The 23,214-nt window shown below is 35.7% G+C and overlaps 1 protein-coding gene across 4 annotated transcripts in view; it reads right to left on the bottom strand.

Moving 5' to 3' along the window:
• LOC148940154 (poly(A) RNA polymerase GLD2-B-like) overlaps positions 1 to 23,214 on the bottom strand; it is a 610,602-nt gene that overhangs the window by 569,747 nt on the left and 17,641 nt on the right. For all 4 annotated transcript variants that reach the window (XM_089105760.1, XM_089105757.1, XM_089105754.1 and 1 more), the window contains 2 exons: positions 19,700 to 19,860; positions 2,873 to 2,909 (listed from right to left, as the gene is read on the bottom strand). The gene's annotated coding sequence lies outside the window, so the exon portion shown is untranslated. The remainder of the gene's footprint in view (positions 1 to 2,872; positions 2,910 to 19,699; positions 19,861 to 23,214) is intronic.

Genomic DNA, 23,214 nt, shown 5'->3' with positions numbered 1-23,214 from the left:
ATTTCTAAGCTATTATATATTATTTCATTAGCATTAACCAAACTTGATTTCTTTCGTGGGTACCGTACAATGCACAAGTACTAGTTTGTTTTAGGCGAATGAAATAAATAGGAGGTTTGAATCCCACCCCCCCCAAAAAAAAATTATTTGACTCGTAAAAACGTAACAAAAATGGATACAAACAAATTTTGTATGCGTTTTTTGAATTTTTTTTGTAACCCACCCGAAAAAAATCGTTCAGTAAAACCCCCTCCGAAAAAAAATCCTGGGTATGGCCTTGATCACTATGCATTTAAAACTAACATGTTATTTTCATATCTGATCTTCACAAGCCAAATTCTCGAGTGTTTATATGATCTTCGCGATCCAAATTGTTTCTCGTATAATACATAGGTGCCAAAAATTATTTTTGTATATTCATTGAAAAAATTACACACACACACCCCCCCGCCTAGAACTTGAAAGGTACATATTGTGTTCCCTGTCGTCTATAATCTTGTTATTTTAACACCTCTTTCAGACACTATTAAGGGTGGGGCTCTCGGGGCTAATTAAACTAGAGCTGACTTTGAAAACCAATAGGTACCAATTTCTTGTGTAAAAGGATACATCTTTGCACAAAAAAGCAAATCTAATAAAAGATGTTAGCTTACTGAGCTTCTACCGTAAAAACCCTGTCTAATTTTGTATTAAAACCAGAATTTCCTAGTACGACCATCAAAGACATAAGAATTCTTAAAAACTTGAAAAAGGATGGTTCAATTACCATTACAAAAGCAGATAAGAGTAACACTGTAGTTGTGATGAATACTAAGGACTGCGAATTAAAATTAAGAAGTTTACTAAATGATGAAAAAACATACAAGAAGCTATCGTATAATCCAACAGACTCTTTTACAAATAAGTTTAAGAGCGAATTGAAGTGCTTAAAGAATAAAGGAAAAACTGTACCTCAACTTTATTACAAATACCTGCCACGCAGTTCCTTGTGCCCTAAATTATATAGACTTCCCGAAATTCATAAGCCTAACCTACCATTACGACCAATTGTGTCAAGCACAAGGTCACCAACAAGTGTTTTGAGCAAATGGTTAGTGTCAATCTGTAAACCACTTTTGTCTACACAAACTTCGTATATTAAGAATTCTTCGAATTTGGTTGAAAAACTGAAGAAAGTAGAAATTTCTTCGAGTTCTTTGCTTTCAAGCTTCGAAATTGTATCAATGTACACAAATATTGACGTGGAAGCAGCCGAAACTCTTCTAGAAGGAAAACTGATAAGAAATTTGGATTTGATTAGTGGCAAAACGGATTTGAAAGTTTCTGTAATTATGTATTTAGTAAGGTTGTGCAATAAGTTCTCTTATTTTTTTCAATTCAGAGAGGAGTATTTCGAACAAATAAATGGTCTACCTATGGGGGCCCCTTTATCCCCTTTACTAACTAATATTTTTGTGGAGAAAATTGAAACAATTGCGTTAGATTCATATTTTTTAAAACATATTTTCTGGGGCCGGTGTATGAATGACATTATTTCAGTATGGGATTAAAAGGATAGGAGGAGGAATTAAAAGGATTTTTGGAACATCTTAATTGTTTGGGGGGATTTAAAGTTTACTGTTGAATTGGAAGACAATGGGAAACTTTCTTTTCTTGATGTTCTTCTTTTGAGAAATCAAAATAGTCTAGTTTTTAAAATTTACAGAAAACCGACAAATAACAACCGGTCACGCTCGCCAGGTAAAAATTGGTTTAATCATTTCTTTAACAGATCGGATCTTTAGTATTTGCTCTCCAAAATTTGAGGAGTTGTCTTTTCTAAGGAAAATACTAATAAGCAACATGTATCCAGAATGCTTAATTAACCAGACTTTTTCCAAAAGAAGAAAAAGGTTTCTAAAGATTTCTAAGGAAGTCTTGGAGACAACTCGGGAGAAGGATGTTTTTTGTTCCTTACCATATGTACCCGGGCTAAGTGAAAAACTTCAAAGAATTTTACAAAGCAATGGTATAAGGGTAGCTTTAAACAGTAATAATACGTTGGGTAGTTTTTTAAATTTTGGGAAGGATCTAATTTCATTGGGGCAACAAAGTGGGATCTATCAGATCCCATGTACTTAAGGAATCTTATATGTAGGACGTACTAACCAGAATTTGGAAATGAGATTATTACCAGATAAAAATTATATTTCTTCGACTTTAAAGCAAGATTCTATGTCGGAAGAATTTACTTAGGCCCTTTCAGAACATATCTTTAATTTTCCAGACCATTTTATTTTGTTCGAGAATGTCTCTTTGATTACTAAGGATCGGGGTTTAAAGCAAAATTTTCGTGAAACTTTTGAAATAAAGAAAATCTTATTCAAGAATATTGCTTTGAATCGGGATACAGGTGAATATGGGCTGAACTCTATCTATGATAATTTATTAAAATCTGACTGAGTAAAGTTCAATTCACCCAATGTAGTTGACCTTTGTCCAAATGTTATATCATTGAACGGCTAATGAACCGAATCCAAGAAGGTCAAAGAGGCTAGCTTCCGCCTTTGCTTTAAAAAGAATTAGAGATTAAAACAATATATAGTTTTATTTGATTTCGTATATAAACTTTTGTTTTAAATTGTTTTAGTTTAGTTTTACTACTGATGACGGTCACTGTATATGTGACCGAAATATCTGATATTTTTGTGAATTTTCTATATGTTGTCTATTAAAAAGGATTTTATCCCTATTTTGAACTTTTATTTTATCGTCATGGAAAGACAGTGTTGTCTCAGAAATTATCTACGTTACCACGAACTGTTTGAAGTTAGAAAATTGTTGTAATTTTTTCGACAAAAATACATTATTTAAAATGAAATGAAATATATACCTGGGGTCTTCCCTTTCCGCTTCTTCTCGTGAGGTACCTGCAATTGAGAACAATTTTTATAAAAGCTTTTTAATTAGTATAAGCTGCACAAATACAGAATGATTCTATGAAAGTACACAGAGAAAAAAAAAGCAGAATTTTGCCCCGGGATGAATCTTAAGATTGCTACTGTAATAATGTATTTTGAGGACTGTTGAGGAGAATGTTGGAGTAAAACAAAACACATTATATGCAAGCAGGTTATCAACAGGACGTACCAGCAGTTCTTAGAAACAGCTTAAGGGCGTTTGATTCCCAAAATGTCACTTTGCAAGTATCAGTGTTGGCTGAGAGTCTCAAAGACAAATGGTCTCAGAGTAAAGTGACAGTCTTAAAGAAAATTTTTTTAGCAGCACAGGAAGCGTTCGAAGCAACTTTGGTATAAGTTGATAGGGGATCTTAGATGTGTTAATAGTTTGAAAAGCTAATGAAAAGTAGTTTAAAACAGTGGAAATCTATAAGATCTTACCAATTGTTTAGCAACTAATTTACGTACAGCATAAATAACGTGTTTCCAAAAACTAAAATAAAAACCAAGGAGCTTAATACAACAGTAGACTTCCAAAGCTAGCAAATTATTCAATGAGACTTTATTTGAGCAGACTTTTATTTTTTTCCAAGCCTGTAGACAAGAATATTTTTAGGGGCTGTCCATTTTTGAACTTTAAGAAGAAGAAAATTCTGCTCCATTCAATCAAAAGCAATATTCAAGCTTTCTAATAATGAAAGTTTAATTAAGTTGGTACTGGTGCATTAAACGCACTCATATACTGCTAAAGAAGTCAAGTTTGGTTAATGCTAATGAAATAAAATAAAATAGCATGAATATATAATAATTTAGAAACAAATTTGGGCTATATATTTGCACATTAGGGGGCGGGGGGGGGTAAAGCATTTAATATATTAAATACCTAACCTAGCCCAACCTAGGTACCTTCCCCCCCCCCACCCCCCAAAAAACGACAGTTTAAATATCGTAAACGCAATGAAAACCACTCTGGATTCCACTTCCTAATAGCGGTCTGTTGAAATAACCAGTCTGGCGGGTATCTGTCCCGGTATCTGTAGCATCTCCAGTTTGACATTCCATATACAGTATATAAGAGTACGTTTAATGCACTAGTATCATTAGGTATTAATATCCCTATCTCTGGCCCGAAAATGGGGAATTAAAATGTTTTTTCCAAGATTTTTGGGAAAGTTGGTGTCAGCTTTTAGTGATGTGTCGTTTATCCGGATCTTTTAGGAAAGTTATACAAGTTATGGCAAGACCGCCCAGTCAATTCTGAATATTCAGTCGACACAAGCCAACAACGCTTGTTATGTTCAAAATAGCCTATTTTTTTAGATATCGAATGACCTTAAAGTATTAAGTTGAAACTATCAGGGTATGAAGAGGGGATGTTAAACTAGAACATACAGGCAGAATATGAAAACTGTAACTCCTTAGTGATTATGCCAATAATCAATTTTGAAGTTGCTGATGGGGTCTTAGGGAGAAAGTTAGGAACGCAGCAAGGAATATTGGTGAAAAAGCTTTATGTTTAATAGAGAGGAGAAGGGACTTGTACAAGAATTATCTGAGTAATAGATCCCCTGAAAACAAAATAAATGTAAAGAAAGTGGAGAAAGCATTAAAATATACAATAAGGAGGTGTGAAGTGGAGGCCAAGGAAAAAATTGCCGCGGATCTGGAAGATGCAGCTAGATGGCATAATAATAAAGTATTGTACAGGCACATTGATAAGTTGAGAGGAAGTTGTCAATCCAGACTTGTCCTAGTTAAAAATAGGAACGGGTCCACAATCAGTGATAAGGAAAGAGCTAAAGAGAGATGGGCAGAATATATTGAGAATGCGCCAAACCATAATAGAGTTAAAGGAAAAGATATAGAGGTAAATGAAAAAAATTGTGATACCTTGGATGTGAAGGAATATTTGTGTTGTGAGGAAGAACTAGCGACAGCAGTAAAAGGATTAAAAAATAATAAGGTTCCAGGTAATGAAAGTTTGGTAAATGAGTTTCTTAAATATGGTAGCTCTAAGGTTAGAAATAAGTTAGAGATGATTATGAATATGATATTTGAAAAAGGAGAAGTATCTAGCGATTTTAGGAAAACCCTAACTAAACTTTTGTTTAAGAAATGTGATGAGAGTAAGTGTGGTAATCATCGAGGCATTAGCCTGGTCTCTTTGGGTAGCAAATTACATAGTAATATGATACTTTTTTGACTGAGAAATGCGGTAGCCAAAGTTATGGGAGAAGAATAGTGTGGTTTTAGAAAGGGTAGAGGATGTGTTGAACTGAAAAAAAAAACTTTGCGTATACTTAGATTATCAAAGGGTGTTTTAACAATATCCCAGTAACCAGGGGCGACATTGGGTGGGGGGGGCCATTGCCCACCCTAATTTTTCTGGGGGCCCAAGCTTCCTCCCAAAAAGGCCTTTTTTTTTCTTTTACAAAATATACAGGAACAAAATTACAAATAGCAATTAGTCAAAATTTTGAAACTATTACATTTATATGTAGATTCACTTAGATAATACTGAGAATACTAGTACAACTGGGTCCTACACAGGGTTGCAAACTGGATATATTTTATGTCCAAGGGATATATTGCTATTTGCCTAGACATAATGAAGTAATAGGGCAAAAATGGACACATTTTAGACATTTGGGACATAAAGTGGACACATTTTCCAAAATTATTACGTAAAACAAATTACTTTCATAAAAAAAAGGTCATTCATCACCGAATGATTGCTAAGACTTCGGTCTACAATAGTGCAAGAAGTTAAGCGTGCCAAATACTTTGCTGTTCTTGTCGACGAGACAAAAGATAATTCGAAGAAAGAACAGCTCGCCATTCTTCAGAGGTACTTCGACGGAGAAAAGTACGAGAAAGACCAATAGGATGCTACCATATGAAAAGCCTGGATGCTGAGAGTTTAGCCAGCTTCATACACGACACAGTGCTAAACTTAGTCTCGACTGGAACTATTGTGTTTCTCAGTGCTACGACGGAGCAAGCGTGATGAGCGGGCCCTTCTCTGGGGTTCAAGCGCGACTGAGAGCGAAAGCGCCACAAGCAATATACATTCATTGCCATGCGCAAAGACTAAATTTGGTCACTGCAAACTGCGTTGAAGGTGTTGGGACTGTTGGGACATTTTTTTTTGTTAGTCCAAAATTTATACACGTTCATTTCCAACAGCAACACCAGACATCAGCTTTTTGTCGAGTCCCAAAAGGCTACTCAACTGCCAGTCCTGGAATTAGAAAGGAGTGCTGCGACAAGATGGTCATACTGGTATCGATCAATATCGAAGATAAGACTCCGATATGAATGTGTTCTGGCTGTACTGTCTGCAGTCAGAGAGGGAGCTGATAGTGAAGCTCGAGCAGAAGCAGCTGGGCTCCAGAGAAAAATCGAATCTTTCACAGTTATATTCCAGTTGCTCTATATGGAAGCAATTCTGAGGATGACAAACTCACTTTCTGAGCAGCTTCAGGCAGTTCATCTGGTAATATCTAGGTCCCGCACCTTGATTCAAGCAACAAGGAAGGAAACAGCTGAACTGTGCTCTGACGCTTCATTTGTATCGCTTTTGGAGAAGGCAAAAGAGTTTGCTGAAGGTCTTGAAATTGAGGTACCTGACGTGAATGGACCCGCTACCGGATCCTCCTCTGCAGGTCAGAAGGAACGACCTTGAAGAACCCAAAAAATTATCAAACACCTGAAAGAATTCATGACCACTTCGACGTTAGGAAAAAACTTCGTTGAATCCGACATTTGAGCTCCAACTCTAGCGGAAGAACTGAAAAGAGAATACCTGGAGACTGTAGATCGTCTGATTGCGGGATTCGACAGACGGTTTACAGATAACCTTCCAGTGCTCAGTACACTCAAAGCTCTGGACCCCAGCTCTACCAAGTTCATGGATGCAGGGCTCCTCAAGCAATTCTCTGAACTTTATTCTCAAATGGACATTGGCCAGATTCTTCTTGAGGCCCAAGCTGATATTGCCAAGCGGTTTTTGCTCGAGGAGGAGGCAAGAACTTCATGGACGTCATCGATAATATCGAGACACTTCCACTGGCCTATTCAGAAATTATCAAAGTTCTTCATACTGCTGCCACACTTCCTGTCACGACAGCCAGCAATGAACGCTTGTTTTCTGGGCTGGAAATAGTGAAGAACTATCTGCGCTCGACCACAGGAGACGATCGTCTTAGTCACCTGTTTTTGATCTTTGCAGAGAAGGATTTAGTTAAAAAGTTGGATTTCGACCAGCTTGTTGACGACTTTGCGAAGATGAAACCACGACGGCTCCCCTTGTTGCCTTTAGTGTTCACTGATCTGTTTCAAAATTTTGTTGTATCTTTTGACTTTGTAAATATACTTGATCGAGCAAAGTTTTACATCTTCATAGCCGGAGCGTGACTCCAACTTGGACTAAAGTATTTACTGTAAACAGCGAGCTGAAGAATTCGGCTACAGAATATACTTTAGTCAAAGCGTGAGTTTCTACAGAGGTTCGACTTTCGTCAAGTTATAGGTTCGGAAAAGTGGAAGATTCCCAAACGGCTGTTTTTAACATCGCACATACCATTTCCGCTTTCTTCAGGTATCTGGCCTTTTCCGAACCTATGGCATAAGAGCGAAAGAAGGAAAGGCAAAGCAATTGAGACAATTTCCTTAATTTTTACGGAAACTCCCACGGAAGGCAGTTTTTTTTTCGGATTAAGCTAGAGGCAATTTTTTTTTTATACAAGCCTGCTTTGGGGCCCATGTCGATTGCTTGCCCACCCTAAGGTTTGGCTGAAATGGCGCCTCTGCCAGTAACAGCTTAAGGTTAAACTCCTAGGGCTATCCAATTTACTAGTGCTAGAGTCACTGCAACAATTGAAGTAAATCAAAGTAGCTGAAATGTGTACAAGTTGTCAAGAAATCCAGGCGGGATAGGAGGAGAAGGATAGGGTATGAAGTAGAAACTTTCACGGAAGCTTATGTTGCTTTAGAACTGAATCAAAAGCACCATGTTTGTGGTCGTTTTCAATATAATGTATCAGCAATATCTCATAGATAACTAAGGGTATTATGTTAAAACTTTCAGAACTACTAGTATTAATACTTGATGCTCTTACAATTGAACAAAAAAAAAAGAGTGTAACTGTGTACAAGTTGTCAAAATAGCATAGATGCAGATAATTAGGAAACATACTAAGTTTTATTGTCATGGAGACAGGAGGACGAGAAGATGCTAATTTCATGGAAGACCTGCTAACTAAATCATAATAAACAATGTTTGTCCAGATTTTCAAAACGGCGTATACTATTGTTGTAAAATTTTGGCAAAAACGTAAATATGAAGCCAAAGTCTGGATTCTTCGTTTTATTTTAACTTGTAAGTTTTTTTAGATTAAAAAAATCTTATTGATCTAACTAAACAACCTTCTTGTCTCACGAATCGTTATTAAGGAATTAAGACAAAAAACAAACTTTAGCGTATAAAGCAAGTTGTTGAGGAGGGGGCAGCCCTTTTAATGTCTGTAAAAATTTCTGTTCATATTTTTTTTTTTCAATTGAGTCTCTGATGGTTTTCTAACAATATAAGCAGAATGTTTATTGGGAAGAGGGATTAGAGGATTCAAATCGGGATAGTCATTAGACATGGGCTATCTATCAGGGAACACAGTGGCGGTTCTGGCCTCTTTAAGTTGTTTATAATTACAGAAAGTATTAAGAATTGTTATACAAGTATCATAGTAAGCAAGTAATTTACTGTCAACTAAGACCTGTGCTTTATTTTTATAAAAATAAGATTTTATAAACTATAAAATGATTAAAAATGTTGAATTATTTATTTCAAATTTGTGCCCCTAAAATTTCTGAACCATGGGTGAGAGCCCCCTCAACACCTCTCCTCTAAAACCACATGTGGGGAAAGGGGTGTTGGAAAACTTATGAAAAAGACAATCCTAAATGTGTCTTGAAGATGTCTGAAAACTCTGATGATTCTGTTCCGAATTTTCTCGGAAAATTCGACAATATTTTTTTTTTTTGCCAACACCAGCAATATTTTTCAGTCTTTACAAATTCCTATCTTATCAAATGTCCTGTTTCCTCTCTAAATTTCCTTGGTGTTTTATTGAAACTGTAAAAAATTGTTCTAAGTGGATTTTTTGTTTAGTTGATTATATAACAAATGGGTAGTGGTATTTATAAAAAAAAAAGTTATAGGTTTGAAAACAAAAGAAGTTTACAGATGTTGTGCGAGACTCAAAAGATGGGGGTGTGAAGCATATTCAGCATATTTTAGGTTGATTTTTTATTTGTTAAGTAAGTTGTTAAGAATAGTTAGGTAAGTTGATTTTTTGTTTTGTTGATTATATAATAGATAGGATTAGATAGTACTTATTAGAAAAAAAGGCATAGGTTTGAAAACAAAAAAGTTTACGGATGTTATGCGACACTCAAAAGATGGGGGTGTGAAGCATATTCAGCATATTTTAGGTTCTATATCTGTCCCCGGAAGTTTCCATTAAAGTTACTGATAGAATAGGAATAAGACAGAATACTCAAATATTCTGTTCATTTCCTAATTCGTTGTTCTTTCCAAACATAAATCACTGCCATCTTTATGGTGTTTTAACATTTTTCCCTAAAAGGTGAAATTTTTTAAGTGTTATGTGGTATTTAATGATTGCCTATTACGCAAAATTGATAAAGAGTAATTAAATATAAGAATTCGTTTATAATTGAGCCCATGACTAGCTCTCTATGATGTTCATCTTTTTGGCCAAGCCTTTCCATTCCATAGATTTTACCCAAATTGAGCTTTTAGTTTGCCATGTGACTTCTTATGACGGCTTTATTTATTCTAATATTTGATAAAAATGATAAGACGTAAGAATTAGATTTTATGATTCCTTAAACAGCTTTTTATGATGTTCCAGTGCCTCAATAGTGACGAAGAAAAATAAGATTTTTTAAATAAGATATCACTGCTGCCCATTTGATTTTCTCTTGCTGTTCAATGAAGGGGGTTGTAATTTTCCTGTATTAGGTTTAAACAATGGCAAATTAACGGGTTTTTAATTTTCTAAGACGTCATTTTCAAATCACATGCAACTGAATGACACGATGTACGAGGCTGTTAGAATAGTACATAGTTCAACCGCGAGATTTAGTCTCCTATGACGGGAGCGGGAGTCGAAGGGAGATATGCATTTTAGTAGTGAGCCGTTAATAAAACCCGAGCCTATTAAACTCATTATCACCTACCTGAAAGCGGGTTTCCATTGCGCTACTGTCGTCTCCAGCAACTCAATGCTGACAGCCTTAGTAAAAGCTGAGTCCTCTACTTAATTTAAGTTTCTTTCATATATGTGCATTGTTGATTTATGTATTACTTATTGTGTATATGTATTATAAATTTAACCGAATATTAAATTGTCTTCCTTATCGCTGGAAGAAAAATGTCCTATTGAAGACTTAGGAAAAAAATGGGCTATCTTTACTTTTTGACTGCTTGGTACATCCCCCCCTCAGGCGGAACAGCGCATGCACATGTGGTCGCAGGACCGGGACAGCTCACCTGCTACAGCTCACCTGCCACCCCCCCCCCTTACGCCCATCATTCCCCCAAACACATCAGCTGCTACATATTCTGTAAGTTATTTATTCAGAATGACTGCGTCCGTAGGCTCGGTGATGCAAGATGGCCAAATTTTCGGTTCCTTAACCAGTTCTGTAAAAACCAGTTTTGTTCAGCTTTCATATTTGATTGGAAATACAATTTCTATCAATTTTATTTGATTATAACAGGCTTGTAAAACCGATAAAGGGCAGAGCTCCTTGCGTTATTTTGGCTCAGGACCAACTTTAAAAAGGCAACAGAAAGTGGAACAAGAAGAAGAAGGTACTGAAAAGGGATTTGATTCCCATTAACGTCTTCTTATAGTAACCCAATAACAGAAAGTGAAGACAATCAACACTGAAAGCAGGTCAACTTTAACCAAACTAATTAGCAAACGTGATCCAATTAATGGTCCAGTCTCAGCTTCGGCTTACATTTCTGATGGACCTTTACAAGATTAATTTAAAAAACCTTTTCCACAAAATAAGTTTTTCAAAGAAAAGAAAAGAACTCCATTCAACAAAACATTAACAAAAATAAAATCAAATAATCTACCAAGCATGAAACTACCACAAATCAGCATCAATAAATAAATGAAACCAAAGACGAACAGAAATTACAATAAATAATCGAGTCAAACTCAAAACGAGCAGAAATTAACATAAGTTGGGCACAAAACCCCTGTGCCTTCCCAAGGCCAGAACAAAATTTGCACTTTACTGAAAAAATACAAATGAATGTGCATTGTCAGTTTAATATACATATACTGATATTTAGTAATCCAAATGTTAAAATTATTTCATTTATTAAAGTTATAAAAGTAAAAACATTTATGTTTTTTTCAGTAAAGTGCAAATTTTGTTCTGGCCTTATATGCCTCCTTATAAACACCTTAAGTGCCTCCAGGGCATAAATTACAATCCTTACCCTAAAGTCTGTTAGGGTGGTTGTCATCCTCTAAGACCGAATATCCAGAACTTTCAACTACGTTAACGACATGGCTATCTCAAAATTTTGATTGGATGTGTTTGGGGAAATGGTGGGCGTGAGAGGGGTGTTAGTTGCCTACCAGTCACTTTCGACTATTAAAAAGGGCACAAGCCACTCCAATTTCCAATTGAATGAGCGCTTTTCGAAGTTTCTACGACAACTTCTTCGATACGAAGTTCCCTGCTCTAAAGGAAAAAATTACAAAATAATACTTTGTGCCAACATCGTTCTTATATGCCCCCAGGGCATAATTTAAAACCCTTGCCCTGAGGGTTGTGAGGGAGTGTCCTCCTCTTTACTTAGTCCCCGTTTCTTGTCTCGTTCTCGAGTTTCACTGTTCTTTACTTAGGCAGCGCGATTGTGCTGCCTATGATTTATACCACAACTTGTTATATCAACCTTATATGCCCCCAGTGCGTAACTTACAACCCTTGCACTGAGGGCTCTGAGGGGGCTACCACCTTAAGAGACCTAATGTCCAGACCTTTCAACTACGTTGAACAAAGTGGATATCTCAAAATCTTGATTGGATGTGTTTGGGAAAATGGTGGGCGTAAGAGGTGCGTTAGTCACTATCCAATCACTTTAAACTATTAAAAAAGGCACTAGCCCTTTCAATTCCCAATTTAATGAGCCCTTCTGAAGTTTCTACGACAACACTTTCAATAAGAACTTTATATTCCCCAGGGCATAACTTACAACCCTTACCCTGAGGGCTGTGGGGAGAGGGGTTGTCATCCTTTAAGACCTAATTTTAAAAACGTTCAACTACGTTGAATAAAATGGCTATCTAAAAATGTTGATTGGATGTGTTTCAGGAAAAGGTGGGCGTGAGAGGGGGGGGGGTTAGTTGCCCTCAAATCACTTTCGACTATTAAAAAAGATACTATCCCTTTGAATTTCAAATCGAATTAACCCTTTTTCAAGTTTCTACAACAGTGATTTCAATAAAAACCTTATATGACACCAGGGCGTAACTTATGACCCTTGCCCTGACTGCTGTAGGTGAGATTCCTCCTCAAAAATATATTTTATATCCGGGAATCCACTATACTGAATAAAATGGCTATCTAAAAAATTTTATTGGATGTGTTTGGGAGAATGATAGGCATGGGGGGGGGGGGCTAGTTGCCCTCGAGTCACTTTCGACTGTTAAAAAGGGCACTAGCCCTTTGAATTTCCAATCGAATGAGCTTTTTTGAAGCTTCTACGACAACGCCTTCTTTGAAAACTTTATATGCCCCACGGCATAACTTAAAACCCTTACCCTGAGGGCTTGGGGGAGTATCCTCCTCAAAAACATATTTTATATCTGGAAATCAACTACGCTGAACAAAATGGCTATCTCAAAATTTTGATTGGATGTGTTTGGGGAAATGATGGGCGTGGAGGGGGGTGTTAGTTGCCCTCTAATTTCCAATCGAATGAGCCTGTTTTGAAGTTTCTACTACCACGCCTTCTATAATAACCTTATATGCTCCCAGGGCATAACTTAAAACCATTGCCCTGATGGTATTTGGGGAGTATTCTTCAAAAAAACATATTTGTTATCATAAAAACCTCTATACTGTAGGCAATGGTTGCCGTAAAATTTTTAGTTGAAAGGCTTGGAGAAATGATGGGTGTGGGGGGGGCTCAGTGCCTTCCAATACCGAATAGCTATTTGAACGGGTAGTAGCACCTCCAATTTCCAATCGAATGAGCCTGTTTTGAAGTTTCTGCGACAACGCCTTCTAATAAAACCTTATATGCCTCCAGGACATAACTTAAAACCCTTGCCCAGAGGGTTGTGGGGGAATGACCTCCTCAAAAACATTTTATATCCGGAAATCAACTACGCTGAACAAAATGGCTATCCCAAAATTTTTATTGGATGAGTTTGGGGGAATGATGGGCATGGGGGGGGGCTAGTTGCCCTCCAATGACTTTTGACTATTAAAAAGGGCACCAGCCCTTTGAATTTCGAATCGAATGAGCTTTTTTTAAAAGTTTCTACGACAACGCCTTCTTTAAAAACTCTATATACCCTCAGGCCATAACTTAAAACCCTGGCTCTGAGGGTTTTGGGGGAGTGTACTCCTGAAAACCATATCTTCTATCTGGAAATCAACTACGCTAAACAAAATGGCTATCTCAAAGTTTTGATTGGTTGCGTTTGAGGTAATGATGGGCGTGGGGGGGGGGCTAGTTGCCCTCCAATAACTTTCGACTATTAAAAAGGGCACTAGCCACTCTAATTTCCGATTGAATGAACCCTTTTTGAACTTAGTACGACAACGCCTTCTATACGAAGTCCTTGGGTATGGAGAAAAAAAAAAAAAAACACCTTGTGCCCACATCGTTCTTTACTTAGGCAGCGCTAGCGCGCTGCCTATGAAAATACTAATAAGCAACATCGATCCAGAGGGGTTAATTAACCAGGTTTTTTCAAAAAGAAGAAAAAGGTTTCTAGAGATTTCTAAGGAAGTCTTGGAGACAAATCGGGAGAAGGATGTTCTTTGTTCCTTACCATATGGGCCAAGTGAAAAACTTAAAAGTATTTTATAGAGTATTGGTCTAACGGTAGTTTTAAACAGTAATAATACTTTGGGTAGTTATCTAAATTTTGGGAAGGATCTAACTTCATTGGGGAAACAAAGTGGAGTTTTTCATATCCCATGTACTTGCGGAAGCTCATATGTGGGACGTACTAACCAGAGTTTGGAAATGAGATAATTACAGTATAAAGATTATATTTCTTCGGCTTTAAAGCAAGATTCAAAGTCTGAAGATTTTACTTCAGCCCTTTCAGAACTTATTTTCTATTTTACAGACCAATTTATTTTGTTCGAGAATGTCTCTTTGATTTCTAGGGATCGGGGTTTAAAGCAAAATTTTCGTGAAACTCTTGAAATAAAGAAAATCTTATTCAAGAATATTGCTTTGAATCGGGATAGAGGTGATTTTGGGCTGAATTCTATCTATGATAATTTATTAAAATCTGACAGAGTAAAGTTCAATTCACCCAATGTAGTTGACCTTTGTCCAATTGTTATATCATTGAACACCAATGAACGAATCCAAGAAGGTCAAAGAAACTAGCTTCCGCCATTGCTTTGTAAAGAATTAGAGAATTACACAATATGTAGTTTTAATTGATTTCGTATATAAACTTTTGTTTTAAATTGTTTTAGTTTAGTTTTACCACAGATGACGGTCACTGCATATGTGACCGAAATATCTGGTATTTTTGTGAATTTCTATACACTGTTATTAAAAAGTATTTTATCCCTATTTTGAACTTTCATTTTAAAACATTTAAAAGAATTTTTGATTAAAAAGAACACTAGCCCTTTGAATTTTCAGTCGAATACGCCCTTTATCAAGTTTCTATGACAAAGCGTTCAATAAAAACCTTATTTACTCCCAGGGTATAACTTATAACCCTTGCCCTAAGAGCTCTTAGGGGGTTATCTTCCTATAAGACCTAATTTTCAGAACTTTCAACTATGTTGAACAAAATGGTTATCTCAAAATTTTGATTGGATGTGTTTGGATAAATGGTGCGCGTAGAAGGGGTGTTAGTTGCCTTCCAATCACTTTCGACTATTAATAAGGGCACTAGTCATTTCAATTTCCAATCGAATGAGCCGTGTTGAAGTTTCTACGACAACGCTTTCTATGAAAACCTTATATGCCCCCAGGGTATAACTTATAACCCATGCCCTAAGGGATGTGGAGGGAGGGTGTCATCCTCAAAGACCAAATTCTCAGAACTTTCAACTACGTTGAACAAGATGGCTATTTCAAAATTTTGATTGGATGTGTTTGAGTAAAAGGTGGTCGTGAGAGTGGGTGGGCATTTGTATTTTAAAAAAAATACAAATTAATGTGCATTGTCAGTTTAATATACATGTACTGATAGTGATATTTAGTAACCAAAATGTTATAAAAGTAAAAAAATTTATATTTTTTTCAGTAAAGTGCAAATTATGTATTTGCCTTGGGAAGGCATTGGGGTTTTGAGCCCTACTCATGTTAATTTCTGCTCGTTTTAAGTTTGACTTGGTTATTTTTTGTAATTTCTATTCGGTTTGGGTTTCATTTATTTATCGATGCTGATTTGTGGTAGTTTCACGCTTGGTAGATTATTTGATTTGATTTTTGCTCATTTTTGGTTTAATGGAGTTCTTTACTTTTCTTTGAAAAATTTATTTTGTGCAAAAATTTGTTTTTAATCAATTTCAGTAATAAATGTTAATCTCAGAAAAAATTCGAAGTCGCTTATTGGTTTTCAATTGTTTCTAATGTTCTAATAAATCGTATTTAATGCTTGTGATCCTAATGGCGACATCTGTTTAATCCAGAGTGCTGGTTTTCCTTAGAATAAGTTGAAAATGTTTCATCATATCGTTGGAATGAGTTCTCAGTTTTGAATTTAGTTGCCAAAGTGGACACTAATATTTAGTTTAGTCGAAATTACTGGATATAAATATAATATATTATATTATTTATATACGGTGGTCGTATTCAACAGAGAATTGCTGTTTATTATGAATTAGTTTGAAAAACACTTTTTCCACAAAAAAAGTTTTCAAAAAAAGTAAACAACTATATTAAATCGAACACAATCAGAACAATCTTGCCCGAAAGACTGAAAAAAACAATTGAAAAAACAGAAGCATCTTTTTTCGAAATCCTCCAAAATTTTACTCTTTATTGTAAAATTTTGGGTTAAACATAAGTAGCATTTATAATTAATCTAATAAAGCTGGACAAACTTTGAATTTAAGTAAAAACGGTATTTCACTAGGCAATTTTTTCCTCAAAACTCGTCTTAATGTTCACTTATTAAAAGGAATGAAAGGGGGAGCATTCAAGAGAGGTATTTTGAGGTTCTGGTTAAACATTAAAAAAAAAAACTAGATATAAAACGAAATAAATGTTTTTCGGCCCTTACTAGCATCCGTTATTTCAATTCCAGAAACATGCTTATTGGGCCTTTAAAATATGCTAAATAAGATGATTGTTTCAACATTTAAATAGAAGGTCTCGGGAAAAAAGTTGTGGGAGAGGAGGGCTGATTGTGTCCAAATCACCTCTGACTCTTAAATAGAACACACAAAGTTTAAATTTCCAAACGAATGAGCCCCCCTCTGATGTTTTCCGAATATTTGCTGCAATAAGTGCCTTGATGAAAAAAAGAACAATACATTGTGACGGCTGTTTTCATGGGCAAAACTACTGTGCTGCCCATGAAATACTTTTTGTTTGATGAATAGAAAGCTGAATATATTTTCATTTAAAACCCAGGTCTATTCCAAAAACAACATAAAAGGGAGATTTGCTGAAATCATCTCATAAATATACCTTTGAGAAAATTTGGTACTTCTTAATATCGACTTCTTTTCTAAAAGCTTGGTCTCCAAGTTTTTTATTTGCTTGCAAAACCATGAATTCGTCATTTATATTGTAATAGGTCACTAATTTTATTAAAACTACGGTTTGATGAACACTATTAAGTTCCATGAAATAATATTTTTCCGCTGTTCATGAGTTTCTAAAACCAGCACTTTGCTTGAAAGTGGCCCAAGTCTAGAATTGTCAAGAGACTTACTGGATAATTCTTTGTATATTAAGTTCACTTTTCGCTCAAATCAGAAAAAACTAATTTTAAACTTAATATAAATTTAACTAGAACTAAAGGATAGAAGAAGATATTAGCTTGGCAATACCAATTGCAGCATATCATATTTTTTTATATAACACTGTATGACTCTTCGAAGTTTCAAGTGTGATCACGAAGATTTTTCTTTTAACTCAACTCTACTTACTATGTGAAATGAAACTAACATGATGTTATTAGGTTTCTTTTTTTTATTTAATGTACAACTATTAAGTAAAATAGATCCCAATTAGGGAATAGTTGTTGAAATCTCACGTTTACATTTATATTTCGTATACTACCTCTTTTCTTAATTTTATTTAATTGTAATAAAACGGTTTCTTTTCTGTAGAGAGGAGACGCTCTACCTTGGACAGATCTGATGGATTAAGTAACATACAGTCTTTGGCCCAAAACCAATCGTTGTGCTGAAAAGGTTGAGAGAGAAGGTTAGAGAAGAAGTAGCAGCTGCCATCAGTGAAAAATCATTCAAATGCAATGTATATAGCAAATGCTTTCCGACATCAAGCGAGTTAATTGTGTGCCAAGGAATGCACAGAGGTGTGAAGCCATTTAAATGCAATGCATATAGCAAATGCTTTTCTCAATCTTGTGATTTGATTAAGCACGAGAGAGTGCATACAGGTGAAAAACCGTTTAAATGTGATCTGTGTAGAAAAGGCTTTTACCAATCAAACCATTTGATTAACCACCATAAAGTACATACAGGTGAAGAACTGTTTAAATGTGATGTATGTAACAAATGCTTTTCTTTATCTCACCATTTGAACAAGCGTGAAACTACGTATAGATGAAAAACCGTGATGTATGTAACAAATGCTTTTCGGAATACGACAATTTGATTAAACACCAGAAAGTACATACAGGCAAAAAACCCTTTCAATATGATGCATGTAACAAATGCTTTTCTCGATCAAGACAGAAAGACTCTTTAGTCTCTTAAAATCTATCAAGACAGAAAAGCGCAATCGGCTAGCCACTGTCACCCTATGCACTACCCTTCAAACGAAGTGCGGAATAAAATGAAAAGGCGGTTACAGCCACATGGTCGTTGACGATTCGCTTAAAAAGTGTTTGAATCCGGGTTAAATGTGACCCCACTTTTTTGTTCCAATGAAGTTAGATCCTTCCCAGAATTTAGAAAACTACCCATTGGGGCAACAAAGTGGGTTTTATCAGATCCCATGTACTTTCGGAAGCTCATATGTGGGACGTACTAACAAGAGTTTGGAAATGAGATTATTACAACATAAAGATTATATTTCTTCGGCTTTAAAGCAAGATTCTAAGTCTGAAGATTTTACTTCAGCCCTTTCAGAACTTATTTTTAATTTTCCAGACCATTTTATTTTGTTTGAGAATGTCTCTTTGATTTCTAGGGATCGGGGTTTTAAAGCAAAATTTTCGTGAAACGCTTGAAATAAAGAAAATCTTATTCAAGAATATTGCTTTGAATCGGGATACAGGTGAATTTGGGTTGAACTATATCTATGATAATTTATTAAAATCTGACAGAGTTGAGTTCAGTTCACCAAATGTAGTTGACCTCTGTCCAAGTGTTAGATCATTGAACACTAATAAACCAATTCCATGAAGGTCAAAGAGGTTAGGTTCCGCATTTGCTTTGAAAAGAATTAGAGATTTAAACAATATGTAGTTTTATTTTATTTCTTATATGAACTTTTGTTTTAAATTTTTTTAGTTTAGTTTTACTACTGATGACGGTCGCTGCACATGTGACCGAAATATCTGGTATTTTTTGTGAAATTTATTATACACTGTCTATTAAAAAGGATTTTATCCCTATTTTGAACTTTTATTTTATGGTCTAATCGCATTTGGCTTAGCTAATAAGTATTTCTTCTGATATTGTTTCTTTCTATTTTTGTGCTGGTTTTACTATTAAAGTTGTTTATCAGAGAAAAGCCTTATGTGAGCCTCGAAAAGTCTAACTTCTTATCCAAATTCTTCAAACAATTTATGAATAAACTATTTATTTTCTACTTATATTTGAAACTGTTTCTACTTCCAATGTACTTATTTTTTGGGCTTGCTTACTTCTTTCTGGACAATGTCGAATGGAAACACTGTCGCAAAGGTATGATTTAATCCACCCACTGGATCTCATAAACTTGGCACTGACATAAATTTTTAATCAAATCTATGCAACCGTATGAGATTCAACCGAAAATCTGTGTTTTTCTTGGCAGCAGATAAACTGTTTCCTAAGCAGGTCACCCTCGAATAGGGTGGGACGAAGTCTCAAGGAATGATTTAAGGTAAATCAGAACTTCTTGGGAGGGTACAATGACACCTAGGAGGTGTCAAGAGGGCAAACAATGTTTCATTACCATGTCCATGGTAATTTAAAGATTTACTTTGAAATGAGATTTCTTTTCTTCTGAAAAACTATGTAACCGAAGAAGAAGAAGAAGAAAAAGCGGAACTCATGTTAGAGTTTACTACTAGTCAAGACTATTCAATACTCACCGGGCAATTTTCAATAAAATTAACAACTTCAAATAGGGCAACTTGACCATCCGTCTTTCTCTTATCTTCATTTAAATATGAGTTAACCTTTTTTATAGCTGCAAGCGCTTCTTCCAAAAGAGCGTGGTCTGGATTACTTTTTCCAGTTCTTTTCAACAAATCTATAAAATACAGAGGAGTTACGAATGGAACAGGATATATTCTAATTCTTATTAGTAAAAAAGTATATCGCAACAAAATCACAACATAAAATATAGATTATGAGAGACTTGAAAAGAACAAAAACTACAGCGATAAATAGCACAGTAGAAAGTTTGAAAACTGAGAGTCTAGGGGTGATCAATGCTAGGAAGCGCAATAAATTATCACAGATTGATTTTTTTTTTCTTAACAAAAACTTGACTGATGTGATTTGTCAAAGTGCCAAGTGAACTCCACTGCCGCACAAATCATGCCTCAGAAATCACGAAGCATGCAAATGAGCTATTGAGTTTTTACCCCGATGATCTTGAGCCTATGATGACAGATGAATCCTTACATTTGAAACCCTTCTTGGTACAAAATACTGATGAAGAAAAAAAAGCATGACTCTAACTGATGTTAGCAAAGTTTTGTGACATTTTCATGCAGGTGACAGCTATCCAAACATTGACATTGCCTTAAGAATGGTTCTTAGTCTGCCTGCCACAAACTGCAAAGGAGAAAGATCCTTCTTCGCCCTTCGCCGGGCGAAGAAATATGTAGTATCTTCAATCAGTCACGACAGATTGACATCATTATCTATGCTCACTATTGACGGAAGGCAGACACCTTCACACGAAAAAAAGCAAGGAGGAAAACTTTATCAGTTGACATTGAAGATGAATAGTCCTACTTGCAAAATAATGTATAATGCGTACATGTAATGTGTTGCTATCTACCAATAGATTAAACCTATTTCCAATGCCTTGTTGGTTTATTTAATTTATTTAATACCCCAACGTACTAATATTTGATTCTCAAATTGTTATCATAAAGATTATTTTCTTAAGGAATATTGACCCCCCCTCCCTTTGGTATGAATACTGAGCGGCAAAAATGCTTGGGCCTAGAAGCATCAAAGCTTTGAATTCGGACCTGTAAAGTTGAAATTTGTATATACCTGTTTCCCCTAAGGAAAATTCCCTTCTCCCACGAATAATTCTTCCGTGGAAAGATCCTCCCATGTGACCCCTCCCCCGAAAACTGTCAGTATACTTCCCAATAACCAGTAGCCTACTGTATCTAAACAATGGACAAAGTTCATAGCTTGCAGTCTTTCCCATTGGGACTGTGGGGAGGAGGGTCAAGTCATCCTCAAAGACATAGTTATTAGATCTTCCGCTACTTGTTAAGTATGAAACAAAACAAACTAGGATGAAAATATCGTAAATTTTTCGTTATTCATATTATTGACTTATGAATAAAGTAAATATACCTCTCGATGCCTTTTTTATGCTCTTTCCAAATATAATAATCATTTTTGTCAGAAATGAATTTTACCCCCACCCCTATATATACCAAGTTCAGGGTATATATTTGCACATTAGGGGGTTTACTTTATTCGTAAGTCGGTAAATATTTACCAAATCATATTATTGAGTTAAGACTAAAGTGAATATACCCCTCGATAGTAGTATATTCACTTTAGTCGTAACTTAATACTATGATTTGGTAAATATTTACCCGTAAGTCAATAATATGAATAACGAAAAATTTTCATCCCATCCCCTAATATGCTAATGTATACCCTGAGTTGGTATATATAGGGGTGGGGTGGGGGGAGAAAAAATTCATTTCCAACAAAAATGATTATTATATTTGAAAAGAGCATAAAAAAAGGCATCGAGTGGTATGTTTACTTTATTCGTAAGTCAATAATATGAATGAAAAAAAAAATACCTTTGAATAGGATGAACATAATATAGTTCAGAAACAAATTTGGGCTATGTATTTGCACAATAGGGGGGGGGGTAAAGCTTAGCATATATTAAATACGTAAACTTAACTAGGTACTTTTTTTGCCCCTTCAACCCCAAAAAACTAAAGTTTAAATCTTAGTCGCGGAGTGAGCAATAGCTCACTAGGCAGCGAAAACCTGTTTTTCATGTATCATATTTGAGATTTCGATGCGGTCTTTCTCACCTGTTGCCCGTATTCTAAACAAGTACCGATCTTTCGACCAAGAGGAGGAAAAGGGGTACTTCAAAGTCTTGATCGGGTGACTTTGGAGAAAAAGGAGCAAGGGAGGGGGGCTAGGTGTTCTCCAATATTTTTCTTCACTTAAAAAAGCCTCTAGAACTTTTGATTTTCTATCTAATGAGCCCTCTCTCGGTATTCTAGCATTACTGGTTCAATAAGATCACCTCGAAAGAAAAAAAAACAAAAAAAAAAACACGCATCTGTTTTTTCTTATGGCATTGATACCTCAACTATCGGTCTCTGTGATATACTGAATCTGATGGTGTGATTTTCATTACACCTGATATTTTGAGGGTGTTTTCCCCCTTTCTAAAAAAATCGTAAAACTTTGCCTACTCTTAACTGGGGTAACATTTAACTTGATGAATTTTATATATTTTAAATAAGCATCAAAATTTGATTTTTTGATGTATCTATTATTATCAAGGCTCGGTTTCTTAGAATTTTGGTTACTATTGAGCCAAATCGCGCCTTACTTACAGTTTGTTACTACAAACTGTTTTATACCCAGAATAATTTTAGCTATCACATTTCGACTGCAGCTCCACTATACTTTACCCCCAACCCCTTAATGTGGAAATATATAGCCCAAATTATATATTTCCCGGCATTTTGCCATTCGTCACTCTTGTTGCAACCCTTGTGCTAGTCCCCAAAGCCGCGCCGAAAAGTGGCGGCGCGCCGGGGTAAAAGAAACAGCGGCGCGCCGCCAAGCTCTCATTAGCGCGCTGACGCCGCCGCTGATGCTTACGGCGGAAGCGTCACTAATACGCCGCCATTTTTCTCTGTTTTTTTTCTTATCGATATCAACCTTCGGGCTTCAACCGTCATCCCGGATGATCTGTTTCTTAAAGATAAAAACTGTCATCTTGGGCTCGGTGTTTCCACTTCTACTTATTTTGGCAGTAGAATACTTATTCTTGAACTTTTCTACTTCCAAATATTAAATCTACTTATCTACTTACTTTCTACTTATTTTTGAAGGGATCTACTCAAGGTTGCCACTGGGAGTACCAAAGTACTATTTTAATACTGATTTTTATCAAAGATGTACTTTCTGAGAAAACAGTACTTTTCGAATACTTTTCAAGAAGTATTCTTTCCCCGTAGAAAATAAATAATTTCCGGTAATTTTGTTGACAAACATTCGTGCAACAGGAAGTAACGCATAACATACTAAGCTAGCAATAGCATCTTTATTTATCGATTTTTCTCTTGTCTTGTCTGGTGATGCTGAAGACGCTCATTTCAATTACATTAATACATTACAGGACAGGTTAGAGAAAAACAGATCA

Source organism: Artemia sp. Qi Xiang Cuo, chromosome 20, assembly GCF_049724085.1.
Source record: "Artemia sp. Qi Xiang Cuo chromosome 20, ASM4972408v1, whole genome shotgun sequence".
NCBI classification, from domain to species: Eukaryota; Metazoa; Arthropoda; class Branchiopoda; order Anostraca; family Artemiidae; genus Artemia; species Artemia sp. Qi Xiang Cuo.
The sequence above is the reverse complement of the archived record's forward strand: the minus strand, read 5'-3'. Positions and strand labels throughout refer to the sequence as shown.